Raw genomic sequence first — 26,847 nt, 5'->3', positions numbered from 1 at the left:
ACAAACCCAGAACTGATCTGAACCCTGAACTGAAGACAGTTTTGAATCGTAAGTTACTGTAAACTCAGGCTCCTCTTATCATTCTGCAAGATGTCAGATATGTTTCACAGCTACAGTTAAATTTTTGAAACCATGAGTGTATCTAAATACCTTGTTCTTCAGGAAGTCTTTCTTAACTCAGGGAAAAAAACCCCAACAATGTTTTCCTTCTTTCTTAACTCAGGGGAAAACCCCAAATCTGCTTCTAGGAATTTCTTTTTTGAAGCATTTTCAGGAAACAAAAACTTGCAAGATTATTACCTACCTTCCCAAGCAATGAAAAACAAACAAAAAGAAAAAAAAAAAGAAAAAAGAGAGAGAAGAAAGAAAATTTCAGTTGAAGAAGCAAAAATCTTGGATAATTTCTCATAGTCTTTTACTGGAATCCAATAAACACATTACCAAATTACGCTGTATATTTTACTAGGCAAACTTATCTCTGTGTGTATTAGAGGCACAGCAAGAAGAAAAACAATAAAAAATATTAACCTCCTTTGTATAACTCAGTAAGAGTTATAAAAGATCTAATTGAATAAACTACATTTGACAAGAACAAATGGTGACATTTCCATTTAATGTTGTCTTTTTGGCTTCCTGACAAAGAAAAGCTTAAGGAACCATGAGTTTTGTTTCCTAAGGGCAATTTCTTCTTCTTGTATCAACTCAGCAATCAATAATAAAGTATAAGCATAAGCACTTTTAATTTATGAACTGTGTACTTTGAGTGAGTTTAATGGTTTAATCTTACGCACGTTGCTGTGTGTTTATTTTTGTTGTACTGCATAGAACTGCTTAACGGAAAATACTGCATTAAAGCAGTAAAGCAGCCATATATGTAGAAAACCAGAAAAGGAATAATTAAGACACAGTGAAATTACACTGTGCTGATTTCTTGTAAGCAGAAGAGTACCATTACATTGAGGGGGAGCAAAACCCCAAACAGGGAGCTTGCACTGGGATCATCTCTCGGCAAAAGAGCACCAGATGACCAGGCTTCCTCTTCCCTGACAGACATTTGTCACTCTTCTTTTTCCCTCAAGGAGTAGAGTTCAGCACTCCTGAATTTTGGTACTTAGGTGCAGTTTTGTAGCCAGTCCCCAGTTCTGTCAGTGTGGCTTGTCCAGCGTGTCCCCTCCAAACCAGCACCCCAGTGGAGCTGCCAGCTTGCATGAAGCTGGGAGTCAGCCAGGAGGGGTTACGTGTGTTGGTTTAGGCTGACCTAGAAAGGGCTTACCAACAATAACACTTGTCTGTAAAAATATCCCTCCCATTTGTCTCTGGGAATGAGGAGTGGACTTTACGAGACTAGCTGTGGAGTGAATCACTGCTGTCCATTACTCACAGCTGAAATTGGACGTGACCTGCACCTGATGTTAGGGAGAGGGTGCCTTTTCCCACCCAGCTCTCATGCAGACCTGATAAGGATTTTCACAGTGTGTATTTCCCCTGTCAAAAGCACGCTCTCTCACTTTGGACTATTGATGTTAGGCATGGATGGGCTTCTGGTTGCCATGCAGGTGATAATGTTCCAGTGAGTTTCAGTTAATATTAAATGGAAAGTGGCTCAATCTGCATGTCTCTCTAGAAACAACAAAGCAACTGTCTTGAGAATCAATACTGATAATACTCTGAATGTGAAGCAAAAAAAAAACCACAGCAACAAGGAGCACATATCATGTGGTGACTCCAACAGCTGTTAAGAAACTGCAGTATCATACAACAGGAAAAGCAGGACATTTAAAAGAGAGACAGTTCTTCAGAACTGCATTCTAATTAAGACCATGCACTAATTATCAGATTGTAGATTATCTATACATAGCAAAAGCTTTACCTGCCAAAATCCATATTCTGCTGTAGGTGAGCACCACGGGCAGGAGCAACACACAGGGAGAAGAGGCAGACCCAGGCCAGCTGCAGTGCAGGTCATGGGTGGCCTAGGAGCATTCAGGGGCTGGAAAGAGCCCTCTCACCCCTCTTTGGCAGGGGAACACAGGGCTGAGGCAAGCCCACATTTGCATTATTGGATGTGGGATTTTTGTTCTTCTTGGCCTGTGAAAATGAGATGAGACAAAACAGCAGGCAAGGAGGATTAGTTTTGTAATTCTATCTCAACCCACATCACACACAACAAAGAAAAAAGGTACTTGCTCACTGAGCTGCTTCAAGCAAGGATAAAGTGCTCATGACCATGTGTGGGCTCAAGCAGCTCACATGGACATTACCTTTCTCAGAGAACTTTAACTTCTCAACATGGTTATGCAGCCAGTAACTAATGGAAAACTGTATTATTTAGAATTTCTACACCAGCCAAACTGATAACCTGTTCTGTTTCAACAGTGTCAGCTTTCTTACTTTAATTTATGGAGGAAAGCTTTTCAGGTCCCTTCCAACCCAGTGGCCTGGGTTGGAAGGGACCCTAAAGACCATCTAAGTTCCAACTCCCCTGGGTTTTTACACTTTTTGCTAGACCAGGTTGCTCAAAGCATATGGAGAGTATATTTCTTAGCTCTCTTTATATGAATAGTAGCCTGACTTCTGCTAAGTATTTAGCTAAAATAGATTGAATCAACTCATCAAAACAGAGGATTGTTTGAATCAAGACAGTTAGTGTGTCTCATCACACAAGCAGGATTCTCTTTCATTTAAACATGAGCGTGTGTATGTGCACGTGCAAGAATTTTTCTTTTAAAATGCTGTGTTCTAAACAAATTTAAAGCAAACAAAACCACAGAAGACAGAACTAGGAAATACACCCTGTGGCTGGTTTGGATCTGAACCAAGAGAAATGCATTTTGGCCTTAGTTTGTCAATGTGCTTATCCCAGGAAAGTCCATGTTTCATCCTAAGCTCCTCAGTGGAGGACAGCACTGAGATTGTGGACACAGGTGAAAGATAAAACGTGCAAAAGCACTGAACAACTGGCAGTGCTGGGGCAAACCCTGGCTCAGGGCTGGTGCTGAGCCATTCCACCAGCCTGGCTGCAGCTCCTCTGAGGCTGGAGGCAGGCAGCCTACTCATTTCCTGATGAGCAGGGCAGATCTTCATCATCCACGTGCAAACACAAGAGAGGCATGTCACAAACTAACCTGGAATGCAGAAACAATTTGTGCATCACTTAGCAGAGTGAGGGAAAACAGTACATGAGTGATTGCAGTCCTCGAGGAAGGGAAACCAGAGACCAACGTTGTCAAAGCTTAAGTAAAACACAAATGAGAGTGTTTGTGTGTTCCCTCGTCTGCAGTCTCTGCTCTCCAGCCAGCTTACGCAGGCTCACCCCTCACCACGGCACTGAGACAGGAAAAACCATGAGCTCAGCTCAATAGGCCATGATTTAATGCCCTAGAAATCAACTTAGTTTTTAGCTTTTTTTTTTATAGTTTGCAATTTCAGTTGGACTCAGATCACTTTTTCGAGATCGTCACAGTTTTACCTTTTCTAGTAACAGCGAAGTTATTATGGATGCAAATGATCACATTAGAGTCGTTGCCACGGAAATAAACTGCAATGTTATAAGCACAAAAATAAAGAGCCTGCTGCAAAAGAAGATGTGGCAGCCACAGCTTCAGGGAAGTGCTTTTTTGGTAGAAAATGATGAACCAATTGCTGCAAACCTCTTGAGCTACAGGAGGTAACACAGCAGCCCCATTTTGCAATTTTATAGGACTGTGCGTAATGCCTCAAGTCATTTTAGAAACAGAGTGCCACCTACCTCATGGCTTGAGGTTAAAGGGTAGTTTTGTCATACCAGGAACTCATGTGGGACCTTCTGAAGGATCCTTGCACTACAGACTGTTCCTCCCATGCTGAAGCACAATCCCAGCATCACAGGTGCCAAAAAACCAAGTGTCTTTTGCAGATAATGTGCATTGGTGAGTGTCTTATAGCAGACCCATCCTTTCAGGATTTCCCCTTAGGCAGGAAGATTTCTCCACTGGCATATCCTTTGAGCCTGTAGCCATGTGACATCACAGAAATATATAAGGGGGCCAGAGTCTGATGGGATTTAGGGACCCATTTTAAAGGATGAAAATAAAAAACTCATTAAAATCAACACTGCTTAGTTACTCTTGCATGGTGAAGGCAAAAACCACATGGTCAAAAGAACCTCACCATCAACTAAACATGAATTTTGAGAAGAGCCATCTCCTAATGCTGCTCAGAGGATCCAACAGAGCACTGGGAACACCAAGCCCCCCAGACAGGCTGTGTGTGGAGGCAGCTGCTGTGGGGGGCACACGCCAGGTACTGGGGTGGGAAGCACAGGAGTGGGTGGGTGAGGAGAACAACACTCACTGCACAGAATTCCTGACACCCAGGAGAGCTGGTTTGCATCTTGTGGATCTCACTCTAGGGCACAGGGAGGAAGGAGCTTCTCACAGCTGCTCTCCTCTGCTACCTGTTCCCAGCCAGCAGTGGGTGCCTGGCTTTTCCGAAGGGCGTGTCTGTGCCAGGGAGGGGACAGGGACAGCAGAGTTAGAGAGGACACAAGCCCACCGCTCTCACCACAAGCATCTTCCTTCAGTTAACACAAAGGTTTCTATAGAGATCCTCAATGTTTTATTTTCTAATCTGCTTTTCTAGCCCCAGCAGAGGAAGCAGAGGATCAGGCTTGCAGTGGCTCCCATCCACATCCCTGCCTTCCCTGGTGCTAGCCCACGCTCTCCAGGTGGGATTCTGCCTTGCCTGGGTGCGGCTGCGAGCCACCCAACCCGCACGGTGCTGGGCTGCTGGCCAGCCCCACCAGGCACCCTCCTCGGGGAAAACAGCCTCCCTGGGAGGCACAGGGACAGGAGCAGTGGGACAGAGCCAGACCCTGCCCCTGGAACACCCAGGGGCTGTGGTGGAAGTGGTGGCACTGCCAGAGCCGCCCGCCGTCCGCGCTGCGGTGCACGCAGGCTGACCCTGCTTTCCCAGTCCCTGGCAGACTCATGCCACAAACAGTCAATTAGCTTTGTGAAGTTAAATAAACAAACAGAGAGGAGATTAAAACTGATTAACTGAAGGGCAGGAAACATGAGAAGCTGGTTTGCTAGAAAGAAAAGCTCTTGTGCTGAGATCTCCAGTAATTAGCAGCAACAAGACCTACAGAAATTTACGAGGGAAAAAAACCCCATGAACCCTTCCTGTTTAAATGTTCTCCTTTCACATGTTTTGCTTGGAAGGCTGACTTAAAACACAAACACAGACTGGGTCTCAAATATGGAACAGAGTCATGTTCTGCAGCAGTCATATACTCGGATTGCAAAGCAAATTAATGTGTATCAATGCAAGTCCTTTTTTTTCCCCGTCCAAATTATGTATTTTGTTAACAACTGTCACACTGACAGCTCTATCCCTCCCTCCAAGCACCTGGAAGGCAATTTGGTTACTGCTGGCAAATGCTGGTAGTGCTCCTTGCTGCAGAGTTGAAGACTGAAGCCACTGGAGAGCCAAAGACCTTTGCCAGGACTGACCAGTGAGATTCAGTAATAATGCAGCAATTCCAGCTCAGTGATGGCCTACATGGCCTGTTTTCACTCTCCAGTGGAGTTCATTATGCAGAAGCCTACCTGCTTGCATTGTGCTGGCTCAGAAGTGTCCTCCAGCTGGCTCCTGGAACAGCAGAGTCTCCCCAAGTCAGGTAATGAAACTCCCAGGCAGAGCTGCAACCTTGACCTAGATTTCAATGGCACTCCAAGCTGTATTTATGCATCTTCAGCATGGCTGTGTTTGCTCCCTCAAATTGCAGATAAACTGAAAATTAAAGAGAGCCCTGCAGATTCATGTCTGCTTTGCTGTCCTGGCTTTGCCTTTCTTTGTTGGATAACTCAAAAAACAAATCAGAAGTGAGACTTGCTCCTGTTGATTGCAAACCTCAGCATACACTTGGAAAAGCAGCATGAGCAGGCCAGCAGTAATTGCATTGGGAAGGGAGATGGCAGGTCTGATCCTGACTGAATGCATGGAGCTCATTAGCATCGAGTTATTATTCTGCATTATGGTGTGTCCCCAGTGCAATTACAGCTCCAGGATGCAGCTCTCTGCACATGGCTACGGATGGTGATTACACTCCAATACAAAGCTGAAGGAAAGAAGTACTATGCTATTTCCCTGACAGTAAATCACAAAAAACTCAAGGTAAATCTGTGTATAGATGTGAAGTAAGATAAAGAAGCAGAGCTCTGTGGCCTAAAAGCTCTGGAGGGCCCCTCAGCAGCATTGCTGGGGTGTCCTGCCTCCTTTCCAACACAGCACTTGGGCATTTGGAGCTGACTTCCAGAGATCATCAGCATCAGTCAGACACTTCCCAATCAGATATCAGTGGCAGCAGGATGGGGCCACTGCAGAGGATTCTGAAAAACCTTCAAATACAGGGCAGACCTTCTTCCCCTTCCAAAAGCAAACAACCACAGATGTGGGGAAGAACCCAAGGCCTGACCACTTTCCATTGCAGCATGTGCCAGTTGTTGCTGTGCTGAGGAGGTTTTTACCACCCAGTAATATCTTGTGGGAAATGAGCAGACCAGGGGGCTCCTATGTTTCCTTTGCTAATTTGCCGCTTTTGCAAGGGTGGAGCCCTTTTTCCAGGCTACAGTCACAGACACAGGAAGAGCTGTTTGACTCCTTGAGCAGTATCTTGTAGTTGCTTAAAAACCTGCCTGTGGACAAGCTGGAGGTCCCTGGCTGGGGCTGCTCCAGGGCAGAGTGAGAGTGGGCATCAATGCTCTTTGGAGCCTGCTGAAGCCTTGTTCACATTAAAAAGCAAATGAGTGGGTGTATATTAAATATACACAATTAAAGTGGTATATATTTATATTTGTCTAAAAACAGCTCTCCCACCATCCCACTCCACTTATTTCAGCAGAGCGCTGAACTGCCATTAATTTACAGCCACCACAAGAGAGGAAAAATTAGAACATTTGACTTCTTTAAATAAATATTTTCTATTTTAGTGCCCAACACTTCCTTCACAACCCAAGCAAAAGGTATCAGCAAAGGTTGACAGTACTTGCAACAGCAAAAATACATTTTGAGAAATCCCTGTCAGTTTCTGGGTATTTGTGGAACTGTGAAAGGCCACCCTGTCCCCCCAAAAGAGCTGTCACCAGCAGGATTTTCCCATCATCCAGCCTCATGGTGACACGAGTGGGAGGCTCAGGTCCCACAGGTGCAGAGCTGGGCAAGAGCTCTGCCCTTCTCAGCCCAACAGTTTGCACTCAGAATATGCTTGCTGAGAAAAAAACAACAGGGCTGAGAGGTGGAAAAGGGTGGCAAAACCAAGGCTCTTCCTGCCCTTGGAGTCAGGCAGGGCTAGAGGAGCTTTTAAGATGGAGAAGGGAATCCAAGTCGGTTTTGAATGCCTGGGAAGCTGAAGTCTGAAGTTCCTTTTCACCTCTGGCTCTGTGTTTGTCAGGCAGCACAGCTCTTCCCCAGCCTGCTCTTTGCGCACCAGTGCAGACCCCACTGAGCTCAGTTCAGCTCTGTGCTGCTCCCAGTGCCCCAAGGAGCCTTGCCTGTGCCCAGAACCAACAAAGCTGGAATAAAGCCCTGCTCTGCTTTATGGAAAGTGAGAGGATGGTGTTCAGCTGAGCAGGAGGTGGTGCTCCCCCCTGCTTTGGCTGCCCCTCACCAGCAGCCCCTCTGGTCACCCCTGGGCCGCTCAGTGGGTCAGACTCTGCTCTACTTGGCCAAAAGCCACCCCACAAAATGCTCTGGAGTGTCATTGGCAGGGAGGGGAGTGAGGGGAGCCAGCCCACCCCCTCTCTTCACAACGTGCAGCTCTGCCAGGCTGTGCAGAGCCCAAAGCCCTTCCTGCTGTGGGAAATGCTGTGAGCCTTTGATGAGCAGCCTCCTCCTGGGCAGGGAACTCCACACCCAAGATCATGTCCACCAGGTGACAGCTGGCCAAGAGGAGCACGGCTGTGTCCAGGAAGGGACATTAGCTTCCCTTCCAGCTGTTCCCAGAGGAAATGTTGGGGCAGGGGTCCCCATGATGAGGGGGTATTACCTTTCTGCTGCCCTGCAGAGGCTTGTGAGAGCCAGGCACAGCCTGGCACGGCACTGCCTGCAGCAGCTGGGCCATCTCTACTCTGGCCCTTTTCCCCACAGATGCATTCACCAAAGCACCTCTGCTGCAAGCCCAGTGCTGGCCCTGCTGTGCAGCCCAACACTGTCCTGCTGTTTTCAGCTGGGCTGCCAGTAACCCTTTTGCAGGATGAAGTCCCTGTCTCTGAAGCACTTGCATCAGTAGCCTCTTCTGTTCATTGTTAATCTCCAAAGCATGACTGCAGAGTGATACAGTTGGTTAAATGAGAAAATATTTTTTCCAGCCACCCTGATGGAACTCTCATGCTCTGTGCTGCTGGCAGTGCCCGTGTGCACTTCAGTGCCCAGAGAGTCCCCTGTTTTGGCCTTACCTCACTGGTGTGACTTGCTGGTGAGGCTGTTTGGTGTGTCACCCACCCTGTCCCACTTCCTCAGCTCCAGTTTGTTCCTCTGCTCCTCCATATGGCTCAAACGAGGGCTCTGATGCTGATTAAAAGGAACTTTAAAATTTATCTGGTTGAATTTATATCTTCAAAGGTCTCTGAGAAATGTTAATCTGTATTTTGAAAAAAAAAAAGTACATTTTGGAAAGAGCTTCTGTTTCAGCTTATGTGATAAAATGTGAGGAAACAGAGGGCTGGAGAGATGAGTGAGGTGTGAGAACCCATTTTCCCTCCTTTTGCATGTGGCTGGGGCAGTCACTGGGGCTCACAGGCAGCTGTCCAGGCTTGGCCCTGCCTGGTGACCATGGGCAAGTCTAAATGTGTGGGAAGACACAAGATAAAATTGAATTACAGCCTGTGGGACGTGCCTGCAGAACACCATGGCAGCAGAGCAGCACGTGGTGGCACACACAGGGACAAGGTGACACAGAGAGGGACATGGCAGCACAGAGAGGGACATGAAGCACTTGCTGACACAGAAAGGCACATGGGGGCACAGAGCAGCTTGTCTCCACCTGACCTGGGGACAGGAGGTGCCACATGGCAGAGCCATGGAGAGGAGCCTGCTGGAAGGTGACAGAGGGTGAGCAGTGTGTGCCACCCCACAGAAGGACATTCAGAGCACGTGTTGGTGACGTGGCAATGTGTGACAGCTCAGGCAGTGAGAACTGCCATACGAGGGAATGCTGTGCCTTGGAGAAGTGTCTAAAGCAGCTCGTTCCTCTGAGCACACCATCCAGGCTCCCTGCTGCTGTCAGGCCGTGCCTCACTCAGTGGTCACACAAGTGAAGCAGCAGGCTGCCAGCAGGGCCCTGGGCAGCCCTGGCAGGAGTTTCCTCATGGGGCAAGAGAGGGGAGCACCAGCTGAAATGTGGGGGTGCCTGAGCAGGGGGTGAGCCCTCGTGGCCATGCAGCTGTCCCTGCCTGCTGGGGGCTGCTGAGGCTCCTCAGCAGAGTGAGTGCCTCAGGGCCTTGCTGTCCTAATGCTTACCTGCCTTTGGTCGTGTGTGCCTGGGAGATTGGTGACCAACACAAACACAGATTGGTACAGTCAGCAAGACTGGGCTGTTTAAATCTGTAGCTTTGAGAACAGATGGTGCTGTAGGAGCCCTCTGCCTCAAAAAGCAGGATACAGAGAAGAAAAGGGCATTGCTGCCCGGGTGTTCCCATCAAACACACACAGTGCCCGTTCTGGAATGGCACTGGAGGACCCTGACAGCAATGATGGACCATAAAGAGCTGGAAGTGCTGAGCAGGGTGTAGCTGTATTTAATGACACCTCCAGTAGCTGCACAGTGCCAGGGAGGTGCTCAGGGGGCAGTGCTCAGGGCTCTGACTGCCTTCCCACACTCCACAGCCTCTCCCAGGGTGAGACCACCGTGCCAGGAGCCTTCCCTGAGCCAGGAACCGCTGCTGCCACTGGGGCTGGTGCCCCATCCTGGCAGGGCTGCCCTCCCTGCCCATCCTGGCAAGAGCCCAGGTGGGGCACTCAGCCTGCCAGTTAGAGCTGCCTGAGAAAAGCAATGTGAATGAACACCAGAGTACCAACCAGCAGCACTTGCAGGTGCCCTAAAGGTGATACAGGTTCTTTTATGCTCTCCTAAATTAGATTCATGGGAATTCACGTGGCAATGCCAATACTGAAGGCTCAGGAGCACTACATCATTCTTTATGGGCACATTAATGTGGGTTTCAGTCTCTGTCACATTTAGTATCAGCAATTATTTCACACACAGCTGTAGATCAGCTCCCTTTTGATCACAATCTGCCACCCTTTCCCACCATTCAAATTTATAGCAACATTAATAGTTCAAAAGTAATAGTGTTTACTGTGTACTGGGTTTCAATAAATGAGGGGGGAGCAACAGTTCCTGAACAAAGACTCCAGAAAGCACCAAAGATGAGCTCAATGTAAGCTTTTTTACCCCGATTAACACATCCTTGTCTATTGGCAGAAAGTTTCCATTGCAGCTGTGAGAAAATAATTCCATGGATTATGTCACATCAATTCAAAGTGAAATTCAAAGCCAAAGAGAAAGCAGAAAAGCATTCCCTGTGTTCTCACAGAAAATATCACTGCTTCAATTAGGTGCTACAGATGCTTGGGGTAAACATATTTTCCACTGGTTTTCCTAGAACCATACCCACTTAAATCTCCAATATTCTTCTGCATGCTCATTTCTCATCCCAGTTTAATACCACGCCTCTGGGTGTTAGTGGTTAGGGGATACTGCCAAGCAATGAAAGCCAAGGAAAGCTGGGATAAGAAGGGAAAATATGGCCTTTATATAGTAAATAAACTTTTCAGCCCTAATGTAATGGCTGCTGTCAGCATAACTCAGAGGGGGAGAAAAATAACCCAGTGCTAGTTGTACTTTTCAGTTCTTGGACCATGTGAATGTCCAGGTCTCCAGTTTTGAATCTGCTCCCAATCCAATGGAAATAATGCACAACTGAGCATTCAAGCCTCCAATAAATCTCATCTTTGTGCACAATCCCTGGGATTCAGAACAAAACCAAAACTAGATAAGACTTCCCAATATTTCAGTAAATACCATCCTTCCAGTTAAATCTTGAATTCTAGGAAATCTCTACATCCTTTTGATGCAACAAGCATGGAGCAATAAGGTTGGAATTGCAACACTGAGTAATTAATACACATGAACTGCACATGAATACATGTCAAACATATATGGATTTCTTCAAAACAACAGCCACAGTTTGCAGCCTTGTTGCATCCAAAATATGAACGCTCTGGAAGATACAAACCTCCTCTCCCACCAAAATCCTTCCCAGAAAATTTTAACCCCAAGTTACTACCGTGTGTATCCTTTCCTTGCAAAAGCGTGGGCAGAGGAGAAGAGGGGAAGAAATCCCTGTGTTTATAGGTGTTAAACTGCAGCTTACTTTAGAGCCAAAACATCCTGGCAGATGGTGCCCAGCATCTGGGAGAATGCAAATGCCCAGATATAAAGTTTGTTTTCTTTATTCCTCTTTATTGGGACTCCATTTGGTTGCAGTGTATTGTGTAAGATCTATTTCCTATGCTTGTCTCTTAAATTTAAATCTCAAAGCAACGTTTATAAACATTACAACCTATCAGTTATTGCTGTAGTGCAGAACCACTAATCTGAATTCAGATCAGCCACAGTGTGCATAAATATGTCACATAAAAATACATCTAACAACACTTTCCCAAACAAACATCTAAGATTTTTTTTTTTTAAAGAGATGGCTGAGGAAGAAGAAAAAAATAGATTACATTAGCATACCTCATGAAAACAAATGGTTTGACCTTGTAAGAATAAAGGTAGGAACAGCTCCATTAGTCGAATAAAACCCCCTAAAATGACAAAGGTTGGCTGTTTTGGGGGGGAAGGATCATCTCTCTTCACTCCTCCTTGACAGCAGCAGGCAGCACAAGTCAAGCAGGGCTCTGCAAGGACCCTGTGCCACAGGGGCTGGGCAGCACAGGCAGTATGCCACAGCAGTGGCCCTGAGCCTGTCCAGGCTGGTCACCAGTGAGGGTCCCGTGGGGAGCACACCCGAGATGGCACCGGGCTCCTGCCTGGGCAGCCCTGCTGCTCTCACTGGGGCACAGCAGCTTCCCCCTCCTGCCCTGCCCTTTCCTGTAATTAGCTCTGGGTAAGTGGGAAAATCTGGGTTTACCTGCTCTGACTGCTGCTGCAGCTCCCCCAGCTCCCTAGGGATGCCATGCAGATTTTGCTTTTCTTCAGTGGTGCTGGAAAACCACAAGACCTCTTTGTGTAGGATAGCAGGTCAAGGCTGCTCCCAGCTGAAAAACTGCGAGAGAAACCAACACTCAACAGAAGGATAGCTTCTTCCCAGCCCCAGCACCATGCTTAGAACCTTCTTGCCAACTTTCCCATGGCTAAGGGGAGTGAGCATCTCTATTTTTCTTGCTAAATTAGCAGCTAAGGGTATCAAGGGCTATCTGCAAAGCTGTACACCTGAAAAACCTAGAAAATATTCCCACAGAGGCCTGGGATTAAGAGATCTGGGAGTAAGAGACCTGGAGACACATCTTTTAAAGGCTGGATCTCTCCTTAGCATTGCTCTCTTCTTCTGCCATGAACACAAGTGAGAGCAGACAGGCGACAGGAGGATGCTGGTAAACACAGCCTGCTGCAAAGCCTGCAGACAATCCAGCTGTTACCAGAATTGTAGATGGAATGGGAAAATTTTCTTCAAACTGAGTAAAATCTAATCCTAACAGTTAGTTTGCACAGCCCAATGCCCTCTGTGGTGCATTAGCTCCCACCCCTCCCTCCCTCACTGCCACCTCCATCTCCCGAGGTCTCTGCGCAGGAGCATCACTCCTGTGCACTGCTGCTCCCCATTCAGGTTTCTCTCATGCACCTGAGGGCTTCTTTCCCCTTCTCCTGCCTGGCTGCTGGGCTGGCTCAGCTGCCTGCACCTGGCCAGTCTCCAGCTGCAGCTTTCAGATTTGGGGGGCACGTGCCAGTCCCACACTAATGAGAACTCTTACCCATTCCAAAGCATTTGGAAATCAAGTTGCTGCACTATTTGTCTAACTCTGAGCACCTCAGTTGTTGCCCAAGTTATTTCCTCATTGCTGCCCTTATGCTATTGGCAGTAGCTGTAGATTTCCTTCCTGCCCCCTCAAAACAGGGTGGCTCTCTCCTCCCCACAGTGGCATCTGTCTTGCCTCTTGTCAGCTCCAACACGTTGCTGAGGATGCCCAGCACTGGGCCCATAATACCCCTGGCCAGTCTGGTGGAGGAATCTGCAGCCCCCAGGTGGTCCCTTGGGGCTGTCTCAGGGGTTTTGCTGCTCCCAAGGATGTCACAAGCTGCAGTAAGCTAAAAGAGGTTTTTTACACTCCATACCCACAATGGGACATTACTCTGCAGTAAGGTCAGGTGTTGTCCAAAATTTTTCCCTTATCTCTGGCCAAGTAAATAGCTGCATGCATGGAAAAGAGAGAAGAGAGAAACTCCCTTTTGCAAATGTTAGCGTGGTCTGCAAGAAATTCATAGGCTGACAAGATAAAATGAGAGTGTGCTTTTAATAGCAAAAATATGTTTTCTTTGGCCTGAATGCAGCCCAGGGTTTTCCAGTGCTCAAACTTAAGCTAAAGAGATATTAATTATTTAACAGGCACAAAAAGAGACCTGAGGAAATTATTCCTTCTTCCTCCTATTCAGTGCAAGGGTACAGGCAACCCTGGGTCTGGGATCACAGAGGGATTTTTCATCTGTTCTGAAAACATGATTCTTAATATTCCCTTCATTTCCTTCCTGCTAATGACCTCCTTGGTGCACAAAGCCTTGGAGTTCATCCATGCTCTCTTACCAGGAGCCCAGCTCTGGGTGAGCCCAGTCTGAATTGCTCTGGCCCTGGAGACAAACACTGACCCTCAGGGGTGCAGCTGGAGCCACCAAAAACTGAAGTTTCAGTTCTTTGGTGTCAGGAGGGAGGTGTGGGGCAGAACTGCTCCCTTCCCAATCCCAGGTAAATGCAGCTTGCCAGGAAGGTGCCACAAGGAGCGATGTCCATCGGGAATGACCTCCATCCCTGCTGGCTGCCCGTGCCCCCAGACCCTGGTGCCCATGGCTGCTCCTCCTGCTCACACTTCTGGCCCTGCTGATTAGAAATACAAGCAATTAATCTCCTGCCTAAACTAACAGCAAATTCTTCCTGTCATGGCACAGGAACTGCTCTGAGGGATTGTCCTGGGAAATTAACAGCTGTAACAATTTCCAGAAGCCAGCGAGTGTACAGGCAGTTCCCAGGGCAGATGATTCAGTGGATTCATCTTGTGTTTTGTTCTCAGCCTCTCAGCCCCTGACACCAGAGCCCCCAGAAGAACCTTTTGCCCCAGCTCTTGCCCCACAGTTTCCTGGCTTTACACCTGGCATGAGACAGACACCACTGGGAAGACACAGGGGAGTTACTGCACAGGGAGGGAGCAGCACCCCCTGAACAAACACCAGTTGTAAGTTGGTTCTGCCAGGATTTTACCCTCACCACCATCAGCCTTGTAGTGGATATTTGCTGACTGTGAAATTTAACGCTGGCTGCATTTTTTTCACAAGAGTTTGCACAAGCTGGGACTACTTTAACTCAATTCAAGAAACCCAAACCAAAACCCAAATGGTCAGAAATCATTCAGATGAGTCTTTTCTTATTCTCATTTTTCAGGCTGTGTTGAATAAGATTTTCTCCACACATAACTAGGGTGGAAACAATGTAGATTTGGGGAGGAGCACTTAGATAAAGCCAAAATGTACTGCAAAAGAGAGACTTTGCAAGAGAAAGGAGCTGAATAAGGGCAGAATGATACAGGCAAAAGGGACAGGGTCCTCATCTATCCCACGATTTTACAAGATGCTGTAAGTGAAGTTAAAGAGCTGTCCTGCAGCTGGTCTTCCTAAGGAATTTTCAAGAGAAATCAGTAGGGCTTCAACTTGATAACCCTCCCTGTGGGAACTTCCTTCATTTGCCGTGCAAAACTTCGTTTCTGTTCATCCCTCCAAGTGGAATATGAGTGGGGTGATGCTGGGTCTTCTTTCCACCCACTGGATCTTTTGTGACCCAGGTGCAGGATTACTACTAAGGCAAAATAATCCAAATGTACCCTGTAACCCAGCTCCTCCGAGCTGCAGCAAACACCTTTGAGGTTGTTTTGGAACACATCAGTGCTGCAAAGCCCCCAGTGAAACCTCACAACACTCACAGCCAACACAAGAGCAGCCCACAAGAACTACAGGGAAACAATGAAGAGCCATTTCCTGCTTTTAGCACTGGGCAGAAAAGCTCAGTCTTTACCTAGAGCCCAGCAGCAGCCCTGGCACACAGACAACAAGGTGGGATGCCATTGCTTCATCCCACTCCTTTCCAGGCAAGTCAGTGACGTTGTGGTTCCTACACTCTTCCAACCCAAGGTTTAGCACGTGCTCCTCACCTGCCCCATCCCTCCTGCCCAGCCATGCAGCCCCACAGTGAGGAGAAAGGGACTGCAGCCAGCTGGACCCCAGGCAAGGCATGCTCATGTTCATACAGCTTACTGCTGTAATGCTCTGCAAGGGGAACACTCTGCAGAGGAGACCTCAGAGCTGGGCTGCTGTCCTTAGCCAGCACACTGAACTGCTCTGTCTTCCAAACCCATGTGTTTTCTCTTCATTTAAAATCACAGTGCTTCCTTTGAGGCAGAGCTGATGACAGAAGAAGAACCATCTGCCCTGGCCATTTCTGTTGCAACCCTTGGAAAATATTTGGGCTGTTTCTAGGGCCACGGTGTATCTGTGTAATTAAGCCTGACTTACAACACCTTAAGGTGGGCCACGGGTGATGGTTCAAGAATCCCTGGGTTTTCCCACTTGTGAAAACTCCATTTGGCTTTGTCCCAAATCAGAACATAAAAGGTCATGGTTTTGCAACCTCCCTTGAGGCGTGGGACCTCAGAACATTCTTGGCTTAGACTTTCCTTGTGGGGAATCAGCCCCACGTACCTGCTGAGATGGGCAGCAGTAGAATTGGCTCAGAGCAGAGCACCTGCCCAGGGCAGGGAGTCACTCACAGGACCCTGCTCAGCTGCTGGGCTTGAGCCACAGGGCTGGCCCACAGCCACTGCTGGAAAAGCAGGCAAGTATCAGCATTCCATCAACATCTCCCTGAGGAAATGCCTCCTCCTGATTTTCCTTGATAGAGAATTGAATTGTCCTGCTCCTCCAAATCAAGTGTTGGAGTTTTCTTTCTTAAAAAAAAAAAAAAAAAAAAAAGGAAACACTATGTTTTACTAAAACCACCTATTTGTCTCAGGAGATTGCTCAGTGTTCTGTACAGCCTCTGCCACCAAGAGACACAGGCTTTCCATCAGGAGGTGCCTTTCCAGCCTGGTACACCACACCACACTGCCTTACTGTCAGCAGAGCCTCAGCTGGGAAAAAGCATGGGCAACCTGCTACACAAGCATGTGGGTATTTTGCTATACCAAGGAAAGCCCATGACCACGGTCAGAACATCAAAGGTACAGAAGTTTCTCAGAATTTGTATGAAAACTTGTAAACAAAAAACCCCTGACAAAACACCAAAAAAAAAACCCCAACCAACCAAAAAAAAAAAAAAAAAAACCAAACCCAAAAAACAAAATACACCCTGAGTTTTGGTTCTTACTCAGTTTGGTCACAAGAGACCAGATGTTTTCAGGCTGATAGAGAATTAACTCAATAGCAAGTTCAGGTCAGTGTCAGCTGTGAGTCTGTAGGATGTAAGTGCTATGGACAAGATCACCTCATATTTCTAGATTAGGTGACAACTTGAACTCAACGGTTTTGCCACGGTTAAAAGCAGATCTTTTGGAAGAATAAAAGGCTAAAGCATAGGGATATGGTGCTTATTCAGTTAGTACAGACTGTCCTTTTAATAAATTAACAGACCTGTAAGAAAGACCTAATTAAAAGGCTCTGTATACAACAGCAGTTTAGGAAAAAACTTGAATGGAATAAAATTTTGGGTAAGAACTTTTACTTGTGGGTTGGAAAACCCTTGATTGTTTGACAGGTATGATGATGACTTCCAGAGATCAGTGATGGATGCTAAATCACAGACATTTTGGCCAAAAAAGTGTTCTTATCAGCAACTCTTCTGGGAAGCCAGGGCCTTTCTGCATCTACTAACCTGTTGTGTTCTGGTACAGATATTGTGCTGCCACGTGCATAGACAGGTAACTGCCAAACCTGCAACCTCTCAGAACACAATATGCACTTTGAAAAAATGTGATTTTAGGAGAAGTTACAAGGGAGAACATCATAAGTATCTCCTTTGGAGGGTATGGCACCAATGCCATAAAGCCTGGAAGCTGATTTTTGCACTGAGAGCAGGAGTTTTCATTTATAAAGGCATAACACAGCAGAAAGCAAGAGCCTCACAGACGTGTACTCCTAGGAGTGATGTGTGGTGAAACCTGTGCTAGCCCAAGCACAGCACAGGGAGCCTCCTGAGCCAGACTCTCTAGGACATTTCCTTGACCTGTGCCTAAGAGCTGAACATGCAGAACATCAGTTTTGCAATATGTTAGTTGTACTTATTAAATAGCTTTCCGTAATACATACTGATATTATCTTCTGTCATGGCCTAAAAAAACACTTTAAACAACAGTTTCCTCAAAAATCAAACAAAAATTTATATCAAGCTGAGAGATGATGACAGACTTCTGTGGAATTAAGCAATTTCTCTCAGCATTTTTGTGGGCTTAACTAAACTGAGAGATTACAAGCAGAAAGGAAAGAACCACCCCCAGATTTTCCATTAAAAAAATAGCGAGGAAACATTCTGAAAAAACTATAGAAGATAAACAACTATTAGACATGACGTACTATAGTCTTGACCTCCCATCCACAACTGTTATTCCCACTCAAATCAATTGCTGATATAGTTTTCTTCTCACCCAGCAGCTCCAGATGTTTTTCCTGAACATTCCTGCTTGCCAAAGGAGAGCATTCACAGGGAGCAAAGGAGAACACAGTAAAAAACAACCTTTGGCTCTCTGAGCACCAAGAGACCAACCACAACTGCAGCATCTCTTCCAAGAGCTCCTCAGTGCCAAGGCTGGCCCAGGCCAATCTGCTGGGAGGGCACAGCAGCTCTGTCTCTACAGCCAGACCTAGGACAAGCTAGGCAGGTACTGGCCCATCACTCACCCTCTGAGAGGAGCAGAAGCAGGACAAGCATCACAGATAAACAGGCTGCTTCTCCAGAGCAATTCAGGGAAGTTGCAGTGAGTCACTCCTAGTCACAGAGGGGGAAAAAATCCCACACAGAGGTATTAAGAAGTCAGATGGATTGATTACACCATCTTCATAATGGGAATCTCAGATTAAAGCCCCTCACCTGCTGCTTCAGGAGCACTGTACAGCCCTGCAGATAGCTGAGTTGGTTATTTTGAATGCACAGATGTATGACGGATAGGAGAATAAACCTGAATCATGCTGGGTGCTGCTGTTGGAGCAGTTAGGAAAAAGTGTAGTCATCTGACACAGAAAACCACATTGTAAAATTAGAGATGAAGTCTGCCAGGATGGATTTACTTGTGTTTATGAAGTGCCCATCAGTGATGTGGGTACTGTCCAAAAAATTAAACAATGTCCTTGATTGCTAGAGGAAGGGCCAGAGATCAGCAGAAGTTCAAGAGGAGCTTGTGCCTTTTCACACAGGCTACAGCCAAGGTGTTCATGGAATGCACACCCTGTGCATAGGCTGGAACTTCTAAAGGGTTCTTCTAACACATGTTGTTTTATCTTTTGGGCCATAAAAATGATGTACCAGAATTCACATTGCTGGTTGGAGCTGGGAATCCTCACCAGGTTTGCAGTTCTGACACAACCCCCCTGCTCCAGGTGCCCTCACTACCTCTGCCCAGGGATGCACTGGGGAGAAATGCTGCCTCAAGCCTGGACAGCCCATTCCCCCCTGCCATCCCCCTGCTTGTTGGCAGACATGGCAGTAGAGAGATTAGGGCACATTTTAGCTTTTCTGTCACCTTTACTTGGTGACACAAGCCTGTGGATGTCTTTCATATTGCAGGCAGGAGATCCTGTCTGCAGGATAAATAAATCTCACTGCAAATGCTGCTTACACACAATACATGATTCTGCAGGTTAATGCAGCAATTCTCCCTGCAAGTATGTCCATGGGACAGTGTCTTCACAGGTTAATCCTTGCTAGGACCTGAAAACTGGTAATTCTCTAATGCAGCAAACCACAAATCTATAATTCTGGGATATTTAACCTGAAATAGAGCAAAAAGAGGGAAGTACATGGCAGTACCTTATGCAGAGAAGAAAAGTCATCTCTACAGACTTTCTAACGAGGCTGGGAAGGCTGATTTGACTTCTCTCTTAAGTCAGCAACAAAAAAGAAACATTCATTTTCACAGTTATTAGCTGCTTGTTCCATGATCACGAAAGAGTTAAGTACCCAAGGCCTGCAGTTTTTCCAGGGTGTTTTGCATTTTTCAGGCCTTAGACTGAGAGCCATTGAGCAGTTACCACAGGCAAAGCTCTCTCCAAGCAGAAGCCAGAGCCTGGGAGGCTGGGGCACTGCCGAGCCTGCTCCAGCCAGCTGGGACAGCAGCCAAGCCACACAGAAAAGGACAAGTCAGGTAACTTCTTACAGCAGCTTCTTTTCTGCTTACTCTTCTTCTGCCTGCAAAGAAGCACATGGACCAAAAGGCACCAGTGAAGCACGTCTGAGTGCGTGGGAGGCCAGGCAGGGAGAGGGAAGGGGCAGAAGGAGCAGCCCCACAGAAGGGCTGAGTCACCTGGTGCTGGGATTAGGGTCAGCAGGAAAGAAGTGCAGGATGGGGTTGGGAAAGGCTTGGAACACAAATGCCCAGCCCTACTGCAGCCCAGGGACAACTGCAGGGAGGGAGGGGGACAGCAAGGAGATCCAGGGGAGAGCAGTGCCCAAAGCAACACGGGATCCCACTCCACCAGTGCAGCTCTGGCCCTGCAGCAGCAGCATCCTGAGCTTCCTCTCATCTGCACAACATTTTGTTCGTTATTTTCAATTAAAAATAAGTGAGCTGTACTCACTGTGTCAAGGACACTGCCCCTCAGACTGCTTTTCTGCACGGCACACTGAGCTGATTTAGAGGGCGAGAGAAGCTGGGTTTGGAAACTGCAGTTCTGGGGGTTTGGCAGTGTGACAGTTTCCTGACGAGAGGGATGCATGTAATGCCCTTTCTCTTGCTGCTCTCCTCAGCTCAGGCATCTGTAAGCACTTCTCCTCGGATCAGCTGGAAGTGACATATGGAAGAAGTTAGATTTTAGTAGAGCTGACTCTGCTCAGGCACAAGATTGTTGGTAACATGGATTAAAAGGCCAGTTCTCTCTCCCTGTGGAGGAATATTCAACAGATAAACTTTAATAGGTAACAAGAACACATGGGATTCACCAGCTTGGACAGTCACTTACCCATCATTAACAACCATTACTTCATCCTCTGCTACTACAGTTATGTTGTGTAACTAAAGACAATAAATTGGTGTTGAAATACCTGAGGAAAAAAAGAACACATACCCAAATACCAGATGTATTTTGCTACTAATAATGTATTTATCAACCTGATTTTGCATGGCTCTGATTTCTGATTATGTACAATCCAAGTGCCTAAACATATAATAGCAATTAGCAACTTGCACACAGCAAAAAAGAAAGGTGCTCCCAAGGGCTTCATGCTTGTCTCTGCTCTCTCTTTGAAGTGGTGAATGAGTTGCAAGTGGTGGTTGCTAAGAAAATAGGCAAACAGAGACTAGCACTTATCCAGGCTGTGATCAGCACTGCAGCACCCTGCCTTCTCCCTGTTCAGAAGAAAGGTTCATTATTTCCCAAGGGAGCTATCCAGGCCAGCCCAGGCTGCCCAGAGCAGGGCTGGGCAGTGAGGCAGGGGACAGGCTCTGAATCTAACTAAAATCTAAACTAAAATCAAAGTTAAGCCAGAAGGCTGTAGTCCTGTAGCTGACAGTCAGTGGCACACAGGCCTGACCAAGCTGATTGCAGCAGAATCTCTTCCCTTCCCAGACAGGTGCTCTGCTGTATTCAAGCAGAGATGCTTTTCCATTCCCCACCATCTCAATCTTTCTCAGGGCAATCCTCTTCTGTCACACAGGCAGGACCCACCATGCCAAAACAGGGGAGCACAAAAAGCATCACTCTGAAGTCCCATCACAGCAGTGATTCTCAGAGATGCCCTGACTGCACAGACTCAGCCATCTGCTGTGATATGTGCATGCAGTGAAGGCTCTCCCTGCTCTGCCAAGGAGCTCCAGCCCTGCCAAGGATTCCTGTGGCGAAGCCTTGGCAAGTCAGAGAATATTCCCATTCATTTTCTCTCTCCATAAATTGGCCAAAGCCACCTCCTGCAGCTCAGGCCTCAGCAGAGCTCCTGGGCAGAGGGTTTATTTCTTCCCAGGATCCTACACACCCATAACCCTCAGTGCTCTTTGCATTAACAAGGTTTAAAACCCCAAAAGCAAGCAAGGATAAAAACCCAGCAGCAGCACATGATTTGGAATGCAGCCCTAGGCTCATGCCCACCTTTGTCATGCCCACCAGTGCCAGTCCCACTGGAAATTTGTGGAGTTTTCTCAGAAATGGAGTGCCAGTCAGGCCTTGGCTTCTACTTGAGTCATTGAGGATGCAGAAGTGACTCAGTCTTATCCCTTCCTTCTTTCCCTCAGTAATTTATACAATTATGCCCCAAAATACATGTTTTGGCATAAGAGCAGGAGCAGAAATCAAAATACTATTTAATAAAAGATTTTAAATGAAACTGCTGGCTGTCTACAGCTCTAATTCCCTCCCTGCACCTAAAATTTAACCTGAAGCAGAATAATGATAGCTTTCTTTTTAACGATTTTGTGGAGAATTAAAGATGTAGGTCAGTACCATGCAGTGTGCAGGATGCCCCCTCAGACAGAAAGAGGGATTTAGACTCCATGTCACCCCTGTGCTAGAAATTGCTGCAGCAAGGAGGAGGATGGCAAACTCACCACTGAGCAGCTGGGGGAAGGGAGGGGGAGATTCAGACACCTAAGAAGCTTCTCACCATTTCAAAGCACGGTTCTGCTGTACCAGAGGATGTAATAAAGCAAGCTGGGTGTTTCACATTCCCTGCTGGGGTACCGGGGTGAATTTTCTCACTGTGAAAGTGTGAAGAAGCTCCAGCAGCAGCAGTGTTAAACACAAGTTTTCCTTAAACACAAGTTTTCCAGGCTTACATACCATTACCTCTGGTGAAAATAACACAACATGGACTTGGGCAAGAACTAAAACCTTCCACCCCAGCTGCCCTTGGCCATCCTCAGCACCTCCCAGAGACTGTGCTTAGTAGCATTTGCACAGCACAGACAAGCCCTGGCACGCTGTGCTTTACTCTTGCTTATCTCCCTGCTGGGCACCTGGGAGTGCACATTGTCAGGAAAAGAAGCTCCTGGGAGGGACTTCAGAGGCAGGCACTTTTTAAAGGCACTTTTTAAACTATGTTTTAAGGAAAGTCAAGTGCTTCTTGCCCTCCAGAGGAACCCGAGAGTGGGATGTGCATGGGTGCCAGGGCAAAACAAGCATTTATTTTTAAATACATTGCAGGTTTTGTCTGTGTTTGGAGGAGGAGGCATGCCTGGCAGACAGCAGAACAAGAACCACACTGGGGAAAGGGAATAATGTTCAAATTAGGTGGGAGGAGAGGGAGAGGAGGAAAAATAATTGATTTTCTGAAGTCTGAAGGTGCTTGGCCCAGAAACTACAAGCCTGAGAACAAGAAAACACTAATTATATTTTTAAATGCATATTTAAAAGTATTTGTCATTTCAACTCACCCAACATATTTATATTAAACTGCTTTTCTTTTCTTGGAGACTTGGTCTTTAAAATGTTAATTGGTGACTAAAGAATACCCTTAAGGAAACAGATTTGCTGGCATTTGCTGGCTGGGTATGTTCAGATTATAGCTTTGAAAGGCTGGGGTCTTGGGGTGTTTTGTCTTTTTTCCTCTAAAAAGAAAGTAAAAAATAGCTTAGAGTTTCATTGCTGAAACTGTATTATCTCTGAATACCTTCCCACCCTCATTATAAAGAAAAAGAGCAAGATTAGAAAGTTTGAGAGTTTGGCTTTTCAGTGACCAAGGCTGGAAGGATTTCAAAGGATTCCAACTTCAAAACTGCAGTGGTGCCCAAATACCACATTGACATAAGCTGCAGGCTCTGGCTTTCAGCAGTGGCTGCACTCCTTGTCCCTCTGCTGCAGGTAGCTGCAGTAATCCTCCCTATCAGGAGTGCACCAAGAAATGAGGTTTTATGGAATAATCTCACCTGGAAAGCAGAAAGGACAGGAGGTCTGACACACGAGGCTTTGTTGTGAGCTGCTCTTGGAGCTGTCCAGGTGAGGTGCAGCAGCAACAGGGCAGGCAAAGATCCTGCAGCAGGGGCTGCTTCACCAGCCACAGCCTGGAAAACTTTTCTATCTACAACTTTAATTTCTAGTTTGTTATGACCTCTGCTAAATGGCAGTTAGATTAATGCACACTGCAGCTCCTAATGCATTTTTGCAAGTGTAATTTACTCATTTTTCAGTTGACCTACTTCAAGTCAGGCCTGGTATTAAAGAAATCATTCAGAAGGCACTACAAGCTCTGTGCTATACCCTAAATAATGGGCAATGCAGGGACCCCTGGCAGGTGCAAAGGAGAGCCCTTTATTGCCAAAAACCTTCTGGAGCAGTTAGCTGGTCATCAGCTCACAAAGTTCTAAGGCACAACAAGCCCAAGCCAACCAACCACCACACACCAGGATGTGGACAGGATGTGGACATGCAGCACATCTCTCACATCTCTCCATCCCTATTCCAGCTCTCCCATAGCTCCCTTAGCCTAAGCAGCAGCCCAGGCCCATGTGACAGGTTCCCTTCCCTTTCTAAAGCCTTGCCTGCTGGTAACAGCTGGACACTTACCTGTGTGTGCCCCCTGAAAAGCAGAAAAGGGAAGCTCAGAATGACAGCATTCTCCTCCAATTCCTGATGAAGGTGCAGCCAAGCTGGCATGCGGGCAGCAGGCTCTGGTTGGTGGCCCTGTGCCTGGCCAGCTGCTCCCTCCCTGCTCTCAGGCCTCCCAGGTAGCTTCAGCCACAGCTGCCTCCTGCCTTCTGCCTCCAAACTTCCCCTTTCCAGGTGCCTGGAGATGCTGCACAACTGAAATCAATCACCTTGGGATTTTTTTTCCCACCCCCAAGCTAGATGTTTCCCTGAGGCTGAGTTTTTCAAGGTTTTAATGGAAGTGTTTGTGTCAGGAATAGGAAGGAAAAGGAAAAAATCCTCATTTTGACTCAGTGAAAACCTGGCAGAAATTTATGCAGATGTGGAGCAATGCTTTGACGTGATGTAAGGGTTGTCTCAGCAGCCTTCAGTGTGTCTGTGTCTGCTGAAGTTGGAGCATGTCCTGTGCCACTGCAGAGAGAACAACTACCCCGTGAGACATGGGCAGAGACAGGGATGAGGAGGAGTTAGGGATGCAGAGATGAGCAGGAAAGCAGCACATCACAGGGATAACAGCTGGGATGAGGGGTTTGAGAGGAGCCATCATCACTGCAAATGCCCCAAAGCCAAAGCCAGAGACAGTGTGGGAAGTAGCTGTGTCACAGCTGCCCGTGGCACACACTGACCCTGCAGGAGAAACACTGGCAGCCTTCTGCTGCTGATGATTCCAGTCCTTGGAAGAATGGTGGGAAGAAACAAGATACACAGAGCATATGAACTGCATTTCTGACTGTGAGGTTGAGACTGTGCCTGAGCAACACCCTGGGAAGGGAAGTGCGAGCTGAGGAGGCTCTGTGGAGCCTGGAGCTGGAGCAGAGCCTGCTGGACCCTGCCGTGGAAACTGGGCTCAGGCTGCACAGAGCCACAGGCTCCTCTGGCTCCTGGCCGGCCTGGCAGCTGCAGCTGAGCCTGGGATGGGAAGAGCAGCACGGAGCACGTGCTCCCTCCCTGCTGGACTTTCCATCTGCACTGCCCAGCTCTGCCCGCGCTTGGCATCGCCAGCGGCAGAGACAAACTGGGAGCTTTGGAGCAGGGAGGGCAGCTTTCTCCAACTTGAAGGATGTTCCAAATCTGCAGGCCAGCAGCCCAGCAGCGAGCAGAGGAGGGGCCAGCCCTCTGTCGTGGCTGTGTTCTCCTGCAAGCAAAGCAAGGCCCTGCTGCCTGTGCCAGGCTCCTGCATGAAGTTGGTGGCAGGTCATGTTGGTACCCTCCTGAATTTCATCCATGCCCCTCAACCTTCACGGCATTTGCAAGAGAGCAAAACTGCCAGGGGCATCCGAGGTCACAGCCTGCATGAGGTCCAGGGCTGCCCCTGATGCCCAAGTGTGCTCACAGCACTTCAGTGCTTTGATGCTGAGTGTGGAAACAATTTCAGTAACAGAGAGCTCCACACAGACTTACTGCTAGCAGAGCCTGCTGCTGCCTGCAAAAGCACCTCCCTGAACAGGACTGAATCTGGGGGATACCCCAGCCTAAATCTGGGAATCACTGGCCCCGAAGCATCAGGACAATTATGTTCACATCAGCATCACAACCCCACTGGATGGCAGCTTGCCAGTCTCTCATTTCCAGACTGCTGCTGCTCAGGACTGGAGGGGGCTGTGCTGCTGGACTGTGTCCCACAGGGAGAAGGAAGGGGAAGGCATGGCACAGCAAAGCCCCAAACAACCACTGCAGCAGGGAGAGAACTGCAGCTCCTGCCAGCTAACCCTGAGAGCCCCAGGACACACCGAGGGACATTGCAAAGAGCTGCTGGTCAGCTGGCAAGGGCACAGAGACATCCCCTCCCTGCTGAGCTCTCCCAGCCAAAGCCACCAGCTGGCATTTGGACACTGGAAACCCTGTGCTTGCCACCATCAGCTGCCGTAGGTGTGCAGGAGCACCTTTGCTGAGACAGCTCCTTGTGCCAGGCACAGCTCCTGCCCTGTGCCCAGAGCAGTGACCCCAGGCAGGGCGAGCACACCCCTCCCTGGCCACCACGGCCACCCTGCTGCTGTCCCAGCCTCCTGCCAGGCTGGTCTCTGCCCAGCCCCAGATCATGCAAGCTCACATTTCAGCCACTGAGAGTAAAACTCCTAGAAAACACAGCTCATCTGCAGTAAGCAAGGGTGCTGTGCACCAGCCTGTGTATGGTTCTGGACAAAGGATATGTTGCTGGGAGGGTTTTAGGAGGCATTAACATGGGAAAGCAGCTTAACACTGATGTAACTACTCCAAAAATATTTTGTTTAGTTCTCCAATCAAACTTAATATTTGTATCAAAATTGACTTATTTCAAAGCCTATAGCATAATCATAATTCTCAAAGGATATAACCTGCCAAAATCTCTCCAGGGAGCTTTGTGTGCTTTCCACGAGCTCCATCCCTAGCATGAGCCAGCGAGCTGTGGGTGACAAGCTGCAAGGGTGCACAGTCCCAGCTGCTGTGAGGTGCCAGCTGGTCCCATGGTGATTAACCACACATAGGACACAGGTACCCGAGGGGGTTCCAGGCACAGTGTGCACAGTGGAAAAGGACCCCACAAATCCCAGCATGAAGCAGTGAGGCTCTGCTTGGTAACCTGGGGCACACAAGGCACCTTTGTGTTGCTGAGTGACAAATGCCAGAGACCTGGATCTGTCCATGGGGTATTCTCAGGCAGAGAAGCTCTGGAGATGGGATCTAAACAGAACCCAGAGACAAACAGCACCTCTGAGAGCAGAGAGGCCAAAGGAGGCAGAGCAGCTGCTTCTTGTTCAAGTGGCTCAACAGGCTTCACAGCATCCCAT

General features: G+C 47.7%; 2 long non-coding RNA genes across 5 annotated transcripts; both read right to left on the bottom strand.

Annotated features, from left to right (window-relative positions):
• Window positions 1–1,882: 1,882 nt before the first annotated feature.
• Window positions 1,883–7,609, bottom strand: LOC135278422 (uncharacterized). The gene is made up of 3 exons (XR_010345934.1): window positions 5,589–7,609; window positions 3,749–3,988; window positions 1,883–2,088 (listed from the first exon to the last, which is right to left on the bottom strand). It is a non-coding gene; the product is annotated as an uncharacterized LOC135278422 (long non-coding RNA).
• Window positions 7,610–16,062: 8,453 nt separating this feature from the next.
• Window positions 16,063–24,572, bottom strand: LOC135278421 (uncharacterized). Of its 4 annotated transcripts, none has more exons than XR_010345933.1 (5): window positions 23,999–24,572; window positions 20,087–20,289; window positions 18,194–19,697; window positions 17,870–17,972; window positions 16,063–16,248 (listed from the first exon to the last, which is right to left on the bottom strand). It is a non-coding gene; the product is annotated as an uncharacterized LOC135278421 (long non-coding RNA). The 4 variants fall into 4 exon arrangements; XR_010345932.1 differs by lacking the exon at window positions 16,063–16,248 and having other exon boundaries at window positions 16,635–17,972; window positions 18,194–18,281; window positions 18,384–19,697; XR_010345930.1 differs by having other exon boundaries at window positions 17,870–19,697.
• Between the last annotated feature and the right edge of the window lie 2,275 nt (window positions 24,573–26,847).

Source organism: Passer domesticus, chromosome 11, assembly GCF_036417665.1.
Source record: "Passer domesticus isolate bPasDom1 chromosome 11, bPasDom1.hap1, whole genome shotgun sequence".
Classification (NCBI taxonomy): Eukaryota; Metazoa; Chordata; class Aves; order Passeriformes; family Passeridae; genus Passer; species Passer domesticus.
This window is presented reverse-complemented; position numbering and strand designations above follow the sequence as displayed.